Source organism: Paroedura picta, chromosome 5, assembly GCF_049243985.1.
Source record: "Paroedura picta isolate Pp20150507F chromosome 5, Ppicta_v3.0, whole genome shotgun sequence".
In the NCBI taxonomy this organism is placed as follows: Eukaryota; Metazoa; Chordata; class Lepidosauria; order Squamata; family Gekkonidae; genus Paroedura; species Paroedura picta.
The window spans coordinates 68,929,998-68,944,816 of NC_135373.1; the positions used below are offsets into that span (position 1 = coordinate 68,929,998).

General features: G+C 40.8%; 1 long non-coding RNA gene across 1 annotated transcript in view; it reads right to left on the reverse strand.

Moving 5' to 3' along the window:
* Positions 1-11,007: 11,007 nt before the first annotated feature.
* LOC143839071 (uncharacterized) overlaps positions 11,008-14,819 on the reverse strand; it is a 53,438-nt gene continuing 49,626 nt past the window's right edge. The window contains exon 3 of the long non-coding RNA XR_013231579.1: positions 11,008-11,306. This is a non-coding gene — a long non-coding RNA (uncharacterized LOC143839071). The remainder of the gene's footprint in view (positions 11,307-14,819) is intronic.

Genomic DNA, 14,819 nt, shown 5'->3' on the forward strand with positions numbered 1-14,819 from the left:
CTGTGTTATAGAATACTAGGGGCAAAGCCCGTTGTATCCAGGAATACAACAGCACTAGAGCTTGGCGGTGGGAAAAGGAAGGGGAGGAGTTGTCTAGTCTGACATGGGGTTGAATGTGTGTGTTGTGTGAGGGGTTGTGGTGGCATAGTGACAAATGAGGGCATGGGTGTGGAGAGATGGGTGTCACGAACCTGTGGTTTGGAATGTTTGCTGAGTTTGGGAGAGGACTAGTCTTTGGGAATTGTGACATAGTGGTTACAGATGTACTTTCCAGAGCTATGTGAAGGGAAAATCAGTCTGGAGATTCTTCTTAGGGGGGATTACATGGCAACCAATTCCTCCCAGCTCTGCATTCAACATAATTTCCCTTCTTGTGTCAATTAGGCCACAGACACCAAAATGTCACCCTGCCCTAATCCACATGGGGTAGTCACAGTACACAGGTGTCCACCCTGCTCCCTCTGTCTCCATTTTTAAACTGTTGATAAAAAACACTTTTCACAGTTGCTCCTTAGAAGAAGAAGAGCTGGATTTTTGTACACTGCTGTTTTCTACCCTAAGGAGTCTCAAAGCAGTTTACAAAAACATTTTCCCTTCATATCCCCACAATAGACAACCTGTGAGTGATATGGGGCTATGAGAGGTCTGAGAGAACTGAGAATAGCTTGCAGTCACCCAGCAGGTCTCAGGTGTCTCAAAGCAGTTTCCAATTGCCTTCCCTTCCTCTCCCCATAGCAGACTCCCTGTGAGGGAGGTGGGGTAGAGAGCTTAACTTGGAAGATGGAAACCCTATGAGGAGTTCTCCCTGTGCACAGCAGTCTTAACCTTAGTCAGGTTTATGCACACCTAGGTAGTGTGGTATTCCAGAACATGAACCTACACCATCAGTTGTCTCACCAGAACCAAGGGGACATTTTCAAAAGAAGTTATTACATTCAGCAAAGTAAAATGACAGAAAAACATAGTGATGTAAGATAAAATTATCCAAAAACATAAACTATTCATAGATCCTTATTGCAGCTTGAAAATATTTAGCTACCTGCAAGGTGATAAGGGATTTTTGCTTGATAAGAGGTACACTATCAGCTGCTCTTTTGGGAGACCCTGTAGAAGAGTTTAAATAATTATATTCCTCCACTCCAAATAAAAATTATAGTAAAGTAATACATGAGGTAATTGTTTGGAAATCCTGGTCTTATATTTCACAAGAAGGGGTTCCCAAGTTTCCACCAAATAAAATAGCTGAGGGAAGGATATTAAGCCAGGCAAGCATAAAGGCTGTATGATTATGAGATGATTCAATATTAGATCAATAGGCAACTCTTTTGAGGCTTTTGGACTTGGCTTGGTCCTAAGTCCCTCCAGAAAAACAGAGCCGCAGTGTGTTTTGAAAGTATGCTGTTATTAAGTTACTTTTATGGATAAGGCACAGATCCAGACTCACAGACTGGGAAGATAATTTGCAAACATATATCATATTCATGTACTTCAGTCTTCGAAGTGATGCAGAGTACAAAAGCTGAAAGAGTACTTACAAAAGCAGCACATTGCAAGCCTCTATGGCTGCACTGCAAGCAGACTACATGCCTATACATCAACAGAGAGCCTGATGGGGTTTGTTCCTTGCTTCAGAACACATTGGTCCGCTCTTCCTGAAGAATCAGGGAGTGGATGGAAGCCCTCAATGTGGTGAAAGGGTGAACAGCCCGCAGGCCAATAAAAGAGGCACGGCAAAGGATATAGCGAAAACACCCTAAATAAAGGAATCCTCAGAGTTTGGGGGGACTTTCCATGGCTCATGGGTGCAATTCCTAATACTGACCATTTGGCACCACTAGTGAGCACACAGGTGCAGCTCACCTGCTTAAACAGCTCAAGAGCCCTTCATGGTTGCTTTCACCAAATTGCTTTCTGATTTCAGTTTCAATAGCCTGAAATACCATAGTCTGATGCAACATTATGGGACACAGGTGAGCAAAATCAGCCTGTAAACCGAATTTATGTAAGGGAAGTGAATTTAAAATTATGATTATGATTATTTAATTTCAGGAAGGGCATGATTATTTCCACCCCCCGCCCAATATTTGGGAGTATTGATATCATTTCAAAAATCAATTTTTGTTGTTTTTTCCAGGATTACTGGTTATTAGTAGATCTGGTCTCCAGATTCCAAGTTTACTTTCACATTGTTCAATGGGTATAGCAGTCCTGGCATCTGGAGACCAGATCGACCCCAATTTATTCCAATATGTAGTCTACCTGATGTCCAGATCTGGAGACCAGGACTACTGCCCATTGAAAACAGGACTGAAATAAACCCAAATAAACTTGGAAGTTGGGGTATGGATATAAATTGGACATATTTGAATGCACACCTCAATATGTGTTGCTGTAGAATAATATATACGTGATTCCCATCATTAACAAGCTTTTTTTTTTTTTTTTTGCATTGCTAGGAAAATGCATGGAAATAAAACTGACTTCTTGCCTATGTGGCTCAAAATGGATCATGGCAATGCTTACATTTAACAACTGAGGCTTAAATTGTCCTGGTATCCCCAACTAAATTATGTGGCAGTACATTAACCAACTGATAAGATTCAATAAATCCCCTACTGAGCATTAGGGTAGAGATTGTTTTGCCTGGCATCCAAATGTTTAGAGAATGGATGGTCCTCATCAGCCATAAATAATTTGCTCCTCTCTGTTTAGACTTTTCTGGTTTTCATGCACTATTGATGTCAATTGAATGGGAACATTTGTTAGACGAAGGCCTGGGCAATTGGTGCATATGCTATTAGAAGAGATGGTTAATAACAATGAGCAGAAAGGAAAGGAAGTACCTAAGTCCTGTTGAAAGAATTGGTCTATGGTCTTGAATTGCATTGAGCATAGTAGAATGTAGGTAGATAACTTTCTCTGTTGTATGCTTGTTATATACAATCAGGTTGGATACAGTGTGATGCTTCTATTGCAATCATAACCTAATCACAAATTGTTGTAACGTGAATGAGTGGGGTCTTCAAATGCTTTAAGTTACTACATCTCTAATATTTTGCACATGCAACCATCTTTGTGAGGATACCAGTCAACAAATACTGTTTATTAACTGTGAAAATATCCGATGGTATGGGAAACAGCTTGAGAATACAGACACTACAAATGAGGTAAATTTAAGTTTTGAAGCTACCTAATCAAAATTCCCCAGATATAAAAAAGAATGCAAATTCCTACATTTGCTTAAAAGCAGAGACACTATACCTGCAAAGATGATCACATAATCAGTGACCATTATAATCAAGTGTTTTCCTTGCTTTGATCCACAGTGCCTTAAAGGCCGTTGCTCACTTTAACAGCTACCTAGAATCATAGAATTGTAGAGTTGAAAGGGACTTCATGGGTCATCTATTTCAACCCCCTGCACTATGCAGGACACTCACAACCCTATTGCTGTAACTTGCCACCCCTTTAAACTTTCACAGAATCAGCCTCTCCATCAGATGGCTATCCAGCCTCTGCTTAAAAATTTCCAAAGATGGAGAACCTACCACCTCCCAAAGAAGCCTGTTCCACTGAGAAACTGGTCTGTCAGGAACTTCTTCCTGATGTTTAGATGGAATTTATTTTGAATTAATTTCATCCCATTGATTCTGGTCCATCCTTCCGGGGCAAGAGAAAACAACTCTGTTCCATCCTCACTCAGCAGAGGGTGGAGCTAGTAGTCAGCTCCTGAGATAATACTCTTCATTTCCCAGCTCCTCCAAAGACTGCCTACTCTGGCAAGCAAGAGACTTTTATAGCACAAAGGCTTACTCAGCAGAGGGCAGAGCTAGCAGTCAGCTCCTGAGTCAGTTCCTGAGATAATACTCTTCTTCTCCCAGCTCCTCCAAAGACTCTCCTCTATCTTGCATCATGTTAACCTTTAGGTAAGCAGAGACAAACACTACTAATCCTACACTACCTTTGTCTTTAAGATGTTGTTTTAACTGTTGGAATGGCCAAAGAATGATGACCCTGAAAACTTGGGAGGGGGATGAGAAGACTGAGATCGTGTCCCAGAATAATACACATTAAGGCAGTGGGACATTGCCCATAAATGGAGTAAAGTATTAGTATTACTTGAAAAGCAGAGTTTGAACAAAAGACTTGAGCTAAGGATATTGTTACAGGGACGGGGGTGGGGACCTGCTATATCTGTCACAGCAGCTCTTACTGCTGAGGAGGCAAGCTTTTGTTCAGTTTTAAATAGGGTTGCCATCTCTGGGTTGGGAAATACCTGGAGACTTTGGAGGTAATGCTAGGAGAGGGCAGGATTTGGGGCAGGGAGGGACCTCAATGGAGTATAATGCTATGGAATTCACCAAAGCAGCCATTTTCTCCAGAGGATCTGATCTCTGTCACCTAGAATCATAGAATAACAGAGTTGGAAGGATTCTCCTGGGTCATCTAGTCCAACTTTCCCCCCAGTTCAGGACACTCACAACCCTATTGCTCATCCACTGTAACCTGCCACCACCTGGAGATAAGCTGTAAAATGGGGGAGTGCAAACAAAAGTTTTAAAAAATCTGCAAGTGAAACATTGGTTGTCCTTTTCTCGCATTTAGCCTCCACAGCTTTTGAGAGGAATAAAGATGAGTCTTGTGAGAATTGTTGAACCATTCAAAAGGCTAGCTCATTCAACTAAAAATCATCCTACTAGTCTAATTAAACCTACTAATATAAACCTACTATTGCATTTCTAAACAAATGTTGTGTCTGGAGATCCAATTTTAATTCTTGTATGTCAGGTTCTTTATATGAACTATCTATGCTGTTTAATTCATGCCTCATTTCAGACAGTGCTGTGTATTTCATTCCTCCTGGGCATTTTCTTAACAGCTCCAGTTAGGACAAAAAAGTGAAAGTCAATGAGACTAAATCTATATAAGTCTTAATATGACAGCTGGTTGTTTTACGGGCTGCATGACAGTTTAACTGGATTGTGTATCAGGCTGATTATATGTAAACATTAGCAGTAGTCCACTGAGATCGATGTTTCTTTGTTCTTTATAAATGACTTAAGATTACTAACAAAATGCATATAATATTAAATAGTCTGCATAGTGAATTTATGGTTGGATAACTACTTAGGATAACAACGGAAGGAGTAGGACTTACTTTGGGGATCCTACTTGGGGGGGGGAATGGTAGCCTAGATAAAACAAACAAACAAACAAATTAATTAAACGGACCCTAGTCTATTAGTCCTGTGAAAATAGACTAGGGTAAGAAATATCCCAATTCACTGAATTTCATCTGATTATGGCTGTCCAATTTGAAATGGCTGTTTTGATAGATTAAACTACCTGGTTTAAAGTAAGCACTTAGGCTTGGATGCTGTGAATGCAAAGAACCAAGAGGGTTCCATCTGATTCTGTAAAGCTGCCTATCTTGTTCCTCCGGTGAGATGATTTGTTACTCAGGTATAGAGTTTGTAGATTGCATGTTTCTGTTTGACCATTGACTGCTAAGCACAGACACAAGTTTTCTCAACTCTCTTGAACAATGAACAGTATGGAAACTGACTCTGCACCACCAATGGAAACAGGATCATGGGGGTGGATAATCAGCAAGTTCCTCAGACAGGGGACAGTCCTGACCATCCGTAGGTGATTTCGCCATTAAACTGTACTTTTAAACTATTCATATAACAATCCTTGTTAGTATCCAAACCATAGTTCTTTTAGTTATACAGAATATGTATATTCCATATTACTCTAATGTTATAGGTACCCAAATTGAAGCCCTGGGTGCCAGCATGTGGTCAGTGCAGCACCAGCAAAGCTTGCTCGGCAAAGAAAGACCTGTCTCCAAGGTACAGAGAAGCATAGCAAGTGTACCCAAGTCCCTGCTCACAATTGTGGAGTGTTAGGCTGGCAATGCCTCTATGTTAGCCATTGATAGAAGTAGCTAAAGAACAGCGTCTTCCATGTACAGAGGTCTGGAACATGACCAGTAGGTATCCTGGAGCAAAGTCCCCACAGGAAGCTCTGCAAAAGAAAGTTTGAGTCCTCTCTTCCAATCATGTTTTCTTATGGCAGCCAGACTTACAGAGAAGGACCTATGTCCGCTCTGATCACGTAACCCTCTTGCTTCCATAGCTCCCTTGCAGAATGCCCAAGACCTATTCAAGCAGGACTCCAGGTTGGGTGGTGGGTGAGGTTAAGAAGCACAGTACAAAGCTGGTGCTGCAGACACTAGACCACTAGATAGTGGACACTAGGTCACAATAACTGACCCTCAAAGTATGCCTGAGTATGCCTGTATGTTCCTTGCCAGTATTCTCTCCATGTGACAAACAAGAAGTATCGATTTGAACAATGAGAGTATGCTGGCAGAAATACAAAGCTCATGTTTGGCCAACAGCAAAACAGAAGGAAAAGTTTAGATTAGAACCTATACCTTCTACACTCAAAAGCATTTCAAATCACACCAGTGTACACCTCACAAGTATGGCACAGAGAATTAGGACCCACCCACCAGCTGTAGTGTCAAGACTAATCAGATAAACCAGGACAGGGAGGACTCTAGAGCAGCAGTTCCCAAACCCCGGTCCAGAGACTGGTACTGGTCCATGAATCAGTCGGTACTGGGCCGCAGCTCCTCCTCATCCTCCTCCCTGGCTGCTGCCTCGGGGGCTGCCCTGCCACTCTGCTGCTGGCTCACCTTTGGTGCTCTCCAGCAGCCGCCATGGCTGTGGCTCTCCCTTGGCCAGTTGCTGCAGGGAAGTCAGGGGCGCTGGCGGGAAAGCAAGTGGAGCAGGGGTTCAAGCAGCATCCCTTGGCAAAAGACTACCCCTCCCTGGGCCTCAGTAAAATTGTCAAGCATTGACCGGTCCCCGGTGATAAAAAGGTTGGGGGCCAGTGCTCTAGAGAAATGTAGAGTATAGTGAGAATGTACAAATACCACACATACAGGTACCCCAGTTAAGCTTTTCATGGAGTTAGCTACAAGACACCCTAGAAATAGTCCCAGGCACAGCTAAGATGTCACACCATGCAGTACAATCACTCCAAATGGCCCACTCAAAGCAGCTAGCTGCCATACACAGCAGTCATTTTGGTCAGCCAACCCACATGCTTTATCCTTCATCAAAGAGCTTCATTGTTACCAACAGCAGTGATCACCAGCAGTGATATGACAGCCTGAGAGCCTCCTGTTCCTTGTTAGAACATAACTGTACAGATACGGAAAGACACCCTTACCTTTTTCAACTATGAATCCTGTATTTGTTGAAAACCAAGCCAAGGTCATTCAGGAGCAAGAGGTGGGAACTAATCTTTATCTATCTGTTGTAAGCAGAGACACAGCTGTGAAATGACCCCTGCATCTATCCAGCCCTCATGAAAGAAAGGCAGACAATGAGATTGCCAAGTCTCTTGTTCCAATGAGGAACCTGTGGCACTGCCAACTTCACTGACAGATTGCAGGATGATGAGTAGAGCTGTCCATATCATCATGGCACATCCTTTTGAAGGAAAAGTACTCTGGTGAATCTCGCAATGGGGGTAAGAGCCCATCTAGAACAACTGAACCGGCAACCTTACAGTACAGCAACTAGATGTGCAATGGGCATTGCAGCTGTTGTGCTTTAGGTTCTGCCAATGATTGGGGTACTGCACGGTGAATGGAATCAATCCTGTCCTCCCTCAGCAAAAGGATAGCTGCCTGCAAAGAGTCAAGAATGAGTCATATTCACAGTGGCTAAGTTGAGTGCTGACAGGTTGGGCACTAATTGTGCCTGGCAAAGATGGTAAAATGCCTGGTGAGCAACGTCGGTGACCTGAGCCACCTATTAAAAGTTTACCTTGCTCATAGGTGGCATACATCTGGGAAATTTTCTGTTTTAAATATACATATTACAGAGGAATCTGTGGTTTTCTCAGTGCAATATTTTTTTAAAAATTAAGGCTGTTGAAATCAGCATCATTTCTGAGCTTTGTAGCTTGGGGTATAAGGTGAAGACTAAATTAATTTTTATTTATTTATTTGATTTATAATGTGCTTCTCTCTGCAGATACTTATAAATGATTCTAAGTAAAAATATGCAGCTTTCATACTAGCATTGAAAACCTCATGTAATTTTAATTTTTATGCAACTACTGTAATAGAAACTATAATCTGATGGGGAGAAGGTGCAAAAATTTAGATAGGAGGCATGTAGCAGTCCAGACATTGCATTCAGAATTCTACATCTGTGTTACATTACCCACTTAATGGGAAGAAAGAAAGCAAGCCTAAAGGACAGGGATTAATGGCCTAGGTTTGTTTCACATCAGCACTGTTTGTCCACTTTATTTGAAATATCAGTGCCACTAAGCATTTATTTCACTCAAATAAAGGCAAGCAACATCAGCAGGAAATAACAAATACTTTTTACTTTCATGGTTCTCTAAATGGATGCTGCTGATAGTACAGAAAAGTATGTACAAAAACATCTGCATTCTATAATATCAACCAGCATTCCAGTATCTTAAAATGAAATAATAGACAGATGTAGATTTTGCTTTATTCTCTGAGGAGAATGTTAATACTATAGTTAAATATAGCCATAAACCATACCTGAATCCATAACACATAAAAATACATGCACCAGTAAATATTTACAGCATACCCCTCCCTACTCTTGTGATGGGAGGAGACTTGCATTCACCTTATGAAACATATGGTGCTATTTACTATTTTATGGTAGAACATATGGTCTGTGTGTATCTCAGGGTCCAATTCCTGGCATCCCCATTATAGGATATCAGGTGCTGAGAGCTACTTCAAATCAGAGCAGCCAATATACTGCTGGAAAGAATAAGGGTGTGAAATCCACTCTTCAGTTCAAATAGCAATTTGATGGGAAAAGGAGAAAAGTACCTTTCCATGACCAACATAATGTTCATTTATTAACTCTCAAGATTACTGTAAGTTGTGCTGCCTGTACCTGGGGGTGCCAGCCTCTACTTCCTTCTTCTCTTCCTGGTTGAACTCCATTCTCAAGCAGAGCAGCTATTTTGTTTGAACAAAACTGCATGGCAAGAGAGCTCCCTTTGGGCTGCTTTAGTCAAAATTAATCTAAGGGGAAAGAAGAAATTGTAACAACTGAATTATTTTGTAAAGCCCCAGCAGCCAGCTATTACAGATGGAGGGACCCCTCCCCCCCAGCAGAAGAGCTCCTATTCAGGTCTGCAAGTCCTTCCCAGTTCCTTACAGAGTGGGCAGGCAGCTCCTATGGGGGGAGGGGGGGGGGAAGAAATCCATTGAAGAGCCCATGTTTGGGACTGCAAGGGTTTGGGGAATTCTTCCCAGTCCCTTACAGATATCTCTAAGGGCTCTTGGAAGGGAAAAGCAAATAGAAGAGGGGAGCATTTGGGCACCTTTCCCATGGGGGGCAGAGGAAGGAAGGAGGGAGGGTTTTTTAAAATATCTGGTTGGGTTATTCTGCCTGCCAATGCATCCTGTTCATTATAGGTGAAAGCTTGGGGGGGGGGGCATGTTCCTTTACTATCGCATTAGTACACTATTTGCATTATTAAGCATGCTTAGCTTTAAGAAATGGAAGGGAGGCAAGTTGGAAGGCAGGATGAGTCACCCACCTTCCCAAGAAAACCATGGGAGGTGGGACCAGCTGCCCATACCTCCATGGTGCTAAATCAATTCTCAGTATTTCTATTTGGAGACGATATATGTGGAATGTGAGGTGCAAATTCAGAATCTGTTTACAGAGACAAATACAAAGGAAACCTGGAGAAAAAACACAACTGTGGAAACACTCATACTGTTTTCCTGAGGGCATCCTTTTCCTTCTCCTCACGTGTGATGGCTCCTCAACACACCCAAGGGATGGGAACTGTAGTAAATTTTAGGACAGATGAGAAATACTTAGATAATATATGCATGGAATTCACTGACAGATTATGACCACTAGCTGAGATAGACAGCTTTAAAACGAGAATTAAATAAATACATGAAAGAGAGCCATATTTGAGAGGCAGCATGCTCGGGCATTTGAGCCAGCAACATTCTTTGTACATTTTTATGCATGTTTGCAAATATGACCAGGAATTCAAGAGCAGAAATGCATTCTGTAAAATTCCAGAGGCTATTAAGATTCAAGAAAAGTACAGGTGTTATAGAGAATAACCAGAAATTATACATGCAGAACTGTATGATAGTTACCATAAGTAAACGAATTCTATGGGATGTAAGGATGATTTTGTGATGCTGAAAATTTACCCAAGGAAATTCAGATTCTATCTAATGAATTAATAGAAACTTCATTTCATTTAATACTAGGAGTGTTAAAAATACAATCCCTTTTGTCTTTCCACCTTAAAAATAACATGTCAAGTAAAATAGTGTGTTTATATTTCTATTTAAATAATGTCATTTGATATCTTTGAGTATTGACCATGGATCAACAAGCAAAGGGAGATAATCTCTAGTAATACCTTGATCAGCTGGGATCTGACATTTACAGCGCAATCCTCAACAACCTTCAAATCCACTGTAGCCAATGGGTTTCACTCTAGTTAGGATGGCTCTAAGCAGGAATTTTCTCTATCATATGGAGATCTGAGGGGTGCTCAAGCCCATCCAGATATCATAAACAACTAGAGAAATAATTACATTAATTCAATAAATGGTTTAGATATAAGGAATCAGATTGTCAATCTACTTGCACTGTTTTTCTCTGAGAATTCAGATACTTCCAGGAGAAGTTATGCAAAACCCCATAATACTCTGAACTGTATTATTGTAAAGCTGTAGGATTCCTACCTCGGTTTCCATAGAAACAGCCAGTTTGCAGAATTAGATTCTTATAGTACTGTGTGTACTTTTACCAGTAGGATAGTAAAACAAGAGTAACTTTCTGTGGTTTAAAATATTTATTATCTTAATGTTGAAACCAAGAGAGTATTTCTTGGAAGAAAGATATGCCTCAAAGTAAGTAAGCATGGATCAGGGAGCACTATTGATCACCATGTGAAGTGCAATGCAATCTTTCTGGTAATAGTTTCTAGAAGACTGACTATGTAATTTTGCCTAAAGGCTTCTGACATGGACGTTTTTTTATTCCATGCCTCTGTGGTCTCTGTACTTTCCCTAGAATTGTGCCAACAGTACAGAAACAAAAAGATCATTTCAAACAAGAAGCAATCTGTGGACTTTTTTTTTAAGTGTAAAAGATTTCTTGTTCTTCTTTTCAGTACAGTTCTTGTCATCAGCTGGTGATCACCCATGAAAGCCTCAGGCTGAATTTTATTGATGATTTACTCTGAAAGATGCAAAGTTTCAAGAATATGTTAAGACAATGATCACACATTACACCCATTGGATTCATTACACAGTCAGAAATTCTGCAGGCAAACATTCTTTCAGTATAAATAACTTGTTCATCGTTGTTTCAAAGATACTACTTTTGACATTACTTTAAAACAAAGGATAAAGGCAATGTTTTTAAAAAGTGAACACTGTGATTCTTCAAAAGACAGAGAAAGTGTTGCTTCTGTCCTTTGCTTTTATCCAGTTTATAGTGCAACCTGAAGCAGGAGTAAGACCCTTCTGAGCCCATTGACTTTAGCTGGCTTAGAGGGTACCCCTAGTTAGGATCATGCTGTTACTGTACAAGAAGTGTGTTGTCAATGTCCTTCTGTACTGGTTCATATTCCTTCACCCTCTGATTTTGATGCCAGGGTCAGTTCCATTCTGTGTATCACACCGGGCCTAGAAAGATATTCTCAGGCCATTTGCACAAGTATAAATTGCCTTTACTATGGAAAACAGCTGTCCCAGACAGAGCCTGCAAGTCAAGTCACCAGAGAGTTGGTCAAGGCTTGGGCATCCTTAAGCTACCCAAAAACTTTTCTGTTTAGCATTCTATCAAAGAAACAACTTTATGCACATCTGTATTCCACACAAACAGGGGACTTGACTGTTCCTACAGTGGAAATAAGACCAATTAGACCATTGCCTGCCAAAGCCATATGCCTTATATCAAATCTCATTTGTTTCGTTATTTTGAAACATTCCCATGATCCTAACTCACCCCTTTGTCTTGTGCTCTCTTTGCTCTTTCAAATCATGTGTCTTGCCATATAATTAGTTCCAGATTTCACTCACAAATCAAGTTTTTGCCTGCCCAAGACTACTGTGGCCTTGTGAGAGCTGGAGACCTAATTCTGCCCAATTTTGCACTTGTCACAGATGCCTTTCCCCTTTTTAGATGATTCAGGGCAATTCCAAATGTAGTGAAATACTTACTTTTGCATACACCATATTTTAGGCATTTTGCACAATGTTGCCAACATCCAGCATCCCAGCAGCAAACCGGCAGCTACATTCTCCATTTTAATGTGCTAGCTGGGGAACTGCATAAAGTGGATTTCCCCAGCCATGTAGCATGAGCAGGAGGAGAGCACTCAGCAAGCAACATGCTAAGGAACTGTGTGGAGCCAATGTAGTGCTATCTCTGCCTCTAGAGTCTGCCCCACCTCCCTCTCCCCTCTTCCAGGGGTGGGGTTTCTTTTTTTTTAAGTAAAGTGCCTGGAGCAATGAATATGTATTTAATTGTCCAGGCAAAGCAAAAAAAAAAAAAAAAACCCAAAACATTTCCCCCTCCAGTTAACACACTAAATATGCCTCTCTAACCCCCAACCCCCCGATTCAGGAAGAAGATCAATTTGTAAAGGCTACAAGGCTCATGAATACAAAAGGGGTGGCATTAAAAATAAGCACTATACATCTTTGATTATATGCCTAGGCTTCTAAATGGAGAAGTTTGACTCTAAAAATTTTTTGGTTTGGCTTGCAGACCTTTTAAAAGAGGGAGAAAGGTGATTGGCTCACTTGCATGACTGACAGGCAGAGGAGAAGCTCATGTATAGCGTAGCTGTCTTCTACCATTACAGGCAGGCGTGCAGAGTGCCAAGAAGTGAGAGAAGGTGGCAGAGGGAAATGGGAGAGCCAGGAGGTGAGGAATGGTGGAAGGCACGTTATTTTTTTGGCACAACGATAATTTTTTTCAATGTGCAGAAATGCCCTTAATTTTTGGACTGTCAGACCCTTGTTTTGGAAAAGGGAATTTAAACATCTGTATTCTGTAACCCATGATTTATTCTCTTGCTCTCTCTCTTTAGTTTCTTGCCTCTCCTTTTAAGAGGAGTATAGATGAAGTATATGGGTGCATGGAATATATGGTTCCTAAGAACACTTTCCCTGGAGTAAGCTCCATTGAATATACCTGATTGAGTAGATCTCCTGAGGACTGCTCTTTTTGTGGGCTTTTTACACCCCACTGATCTATCTGAAATGCAGCTTTGGAAGGAGGGGGAAAGAGTGGGAATGACATGAGGAGGGTCTGCTGTAGGAAGGTAGAATCAGTAGAAATCAGCAGCTATAGCCTGGATCTAATTCAATGTCCTAAAATATTATTTAAATCTGATTGAATGAACACTGGCTACTCAAGAGTTCCATACCTAAGTTGCAATAAGAGAAGAAAACCTGAATTCATGAATCAGCAGGAAAGGGTTTAATAAAGAGTGCAAAGTCCATAAAGGACCGTATAGATCAATAAGAGATGAAATTTTAGCAGGAACTAGAAAAGTAACTAACAAAGCCCCACACTTAAAAGAGAGAAAAAATGCAAATATTGTGTGTGCATATATATGTACAGAAAACAATAATTCAGGAGAATTTTTCTGTGCTTGAATTACAATAGGACTGACATTCTATGACAACAAATAACATAAATGGAAATAAAAAACCAATCTGGAAAACAAGTGAGAACCACAAAGGTTAGGGATAAGACCAAATATAGTAAAATAGAAACTATGTGTTAATAGCGCTCAAAGGTGTTTATAAACCATAAAAGTATATCTTATTTATTGGGCACACATAAAACATCTCCGCGTGTATGCAACAAATGCCAACAAGTTCAGACCTAATGCATCTCGATCATACTGATCTTCATCAGAGGTGAAGATCAGAGGTGTATATAAATATACACAGTTGTATATAACATTTTTTTCAGTTTACAATGGGAGGGGGAACCTGTGGGAAACATAAATGATGACAATCTATGAGCCACACTAGGGAACTCTTGGGATCTCTCCCCCAGGCATTCTAAAATAACTTGTAATTGTTACATATCTCTTCACTTGAGCTCCTTTTCTCTGGCAGGATCTGTCTCTGCCCTGGTATCATGTACCCTGGGGCAAAACAACAACCACCCTGTCATTTCCAGATTTTTTTGCAGCTTGAATAGTGCTGTGGTACATTCAGCTTGCTGGGGATGGCGAAAAAGTACACAGAGTTGAAAGAAGCTGATACTTCCTCTGCTGTGACCCCAGGGAAGGGAAGGAGAGGATTCTGCTGCAGCCGGAGACGAAGCGCAGACAGAGCAGTTAGTAAGCAGGTGAGAATGGGAAGAAGCTCTCTGAGCTGACTAAAAATCCACCCTTAAGAACTCAGTGACATAAATCTTACCTTAATACAGAAAGTCAGCTTTCTAAGCTGCTGAAGTTTGTTTTCTGAGCTAGGTAATCATGCAATACAGCAGCAAATAAAAACTAATTGAATTAGTAGATGGAAAAATGCAACACATACGCAGAAGGTTTAAGAGGAGAACCATGAAAACTGGTGAAAAGGGCATTACAGTAGGATACTACAACTGAATGAATCAAGCTATGGAAAGAAGCAACAGAAAGAAGACATCAAATTTTAGTGATATCTGACCATTGAACATCACAGGCATCAGGAAAACAGGGAAGAAAAAAATAAATGCATCCAA